The sequence below is a fragment of the Trachemys scripta genome, chromosome 9 (assembly GCF_013100865.1).
Source record: "Trachemys scripta elegans isolate TJP31775 chromosome 9, CAS_Tse_1.0, whole genome shotgun sequence".
Classification (NCBI taxonomy): Eukaryota; Metazoa; Chordata; order Testudines; family Emydidae; genus Trachemys; species Trachemys scripta.
The window spans coordinates 18,596,822-18,599,287 of NC_048306.1; positions in this window are offsets into that span (position 1 = coordinate 18,596,822).

Here is a 2,466-nt window from a genome sequence, read left to right on the forward strand (position 1 = left end):
GGCTGCCCAGCAAACCGTGAAGCCGGTAGCGCTCGGGCAGCCCTTTCCGCGTGGCTGGGAGTGGGAGGGAGGAGGGGGCGGAGTTAGGGCGGGGAAGGGGCGGAGTTGGGGCGGGGTTGGGACGGGCTGGGGGTGGGAAATGGGTGGGGCCAGGACCCCGTGGAGGGTCCTCTTTTTTTATTTGTTAAGTATGGTAACCCTACTTATATATAGAGTCTAGGTTCGCACTTCAGAGAACCAACATCAGCTACCATGGTGCTGAATGGACAGAAACAGGTTAAAGCCCTAGCTATGGCCTTGGCTACACGCACGAGTGTAGTCGCGCCGCTAGCGCTGCGAGAGCTGTCTCGCAGCGCTGTAAGTACTCCACCTCTCCGAGGGGAATAGCTTGCAGTGCTGCGAACGAGCGTGCAGCGCTGCAGGCTCTGATTACACTCGCGCTTTACAGCGCTGCACTCACTGCGCTCGGTGGGGCGGGGGCATTTTCACACCCCTGAGCGCAGCAAGTTGCAGCGCTGTACAGCACCAGTGTAGCCAAGGCCTATGATAGGGTTTTTTCATCTTATGAGCAATGGCACGAGGCAGGCAGTGCACTGAAATTCAGGAGACCTGTGTCAGTTCCTGACTCTGCCTCAGCCTTTCAGGGTGACCCTGACCAAGTCACTTACTTAGGGACAGATTTACAAAGGTATTGAAGTGCCTAAAGAGACACCAAGTGGGCTTTCAAAAGCACCTAAGTGAGTTAAGCCCCTAACTTGTTTAGGTGATGTCTATGACTCCCATTAGGTAACACTTTGCAACTTTAGGCAGCTAGATGCCTTTCTAAATCAGGCCTTATTCTCTCTGCGTTCAACCCCCATCATTAAAATAGGGAGCCTATAAGTCCCCCAACTCTCAGGGGCATTGTGAGGCTAATAATATATGGAGATATACCTATCTCATAGAACTGGAAGGGACCCTGAAAGGTCATCAAGTCCAGCCCCCTGCTTTCGCTAGCAGGACCAAGTATTGATTTTGCCCCAGATTCCTAAGTGGCCCCCTCAAGGATTGAGCTCACAACACTGGGTTTAACAGGGCAATGCTCAAACCACTGAGCTATCCCTCCCACCTAATGTTTGCAAGGGCTAGCTAAACATGGCCAACCCCAAAACAGTGCACGTAAGGGCAGAATGTGGCTGTTTGAACCTGTCTTGCAAAAGGCAAATGCTGCCAATCATTTGTAGGACAGATTTTGCGAGAGGCTCATGTCAAACAGACACCGACAGGCGGTGATGATTTGCCTTGGAGGCTGGTGTGCACAGCTGACGAAACAGCAAGTATGTCCTGTGCTCTACATGCCTGTGTCCTTGAGTCGGGAGTGGATTGTTAATTGTGCACTTGATAGCATAAGATGCGCTGGACAATCAGTAGACTCAAGCCTGCTGTGAGGTAACCCCATATTTCCAGTGTGCTCCCCACCTCACTTTTTCCAACAGTAAGGTAGACAGTTCAGTGGGTATTTTACAAGGTAGCATCTTCCAAGGCTTAACGCCACCTGTTTTCTATTCATAACCCCCTGGAACATGGCTGTGTTGTAAGGGCTGGCAGCTTGTGAGCAGGGCATTTTGCAGAAGATGTGCCAGCATGTTGTCTGGGGACCTGGGGCTTGGCATGGTAGACGCAGTCAGCAGGGGGTGCCAATGGAACACGGCTCTAGCGGGATTGGGGGAGGGAGCGTGTAGGGGTGGCAGCTGGGAGGGGCAGTTGGCATTCTTTTTGAGGCAGGGTCATGGGGGGGGGCTGGCCTTTGAGATAGGTGCTTCTCATGGCTTGGTGCCCGGGGGAGGGAGGAGGGAGAGTGCTAGTGAGAGGTTTTTCCACTTGGCAGAGTTGCTGGGGCGGGGGGGTTGGCAGTGGAGGGGGCAGCACGCTGGGGGAGCAGCAGGGAGGAGGGGTTGGTTTGGGTGCAGTCAGGGTGTGTGGCAGTCAGTCAGCTTGAGGAGGTGGAGTTAGTGCTTATTGTGACATCAGCGACAGGTCAGGTGAGCTAAGGCCAAAGGGCAGCGTGAAAGCCGACACTGAACATCATTGATTGGCTCCATATTCTGCCCTCACATACACCAAGGTAAAGCCAGCAAAATGGCACTGAAGGCTGTGCAATTTACACCAGCAGGGAATTGACACCCCACCCCCCGCACCCCCCAGGGTGCCTGGACACGTTACACCTAGAGGAAAACAACCTGAGCCAAAGAAAAGCCAGTGGTTCTTGCTCCACATTTCAGCATCCTGGCCCACATCGCTCAGCACTGGGGACAGCTGTGACATTCCTCCTTTGCCCACAACACGGCGCACCTCAGGCCTCCAGCAAAATGGAAGTGAAGCGGGGAGGCCAATTTCAGTGGCTGTGTTACATGCTGGATTGCTGTCAAATGCAGTAGGTCCAGCCAAGTACAACACACCAGCTATGCTGCTGAATGTAGCAGGGAT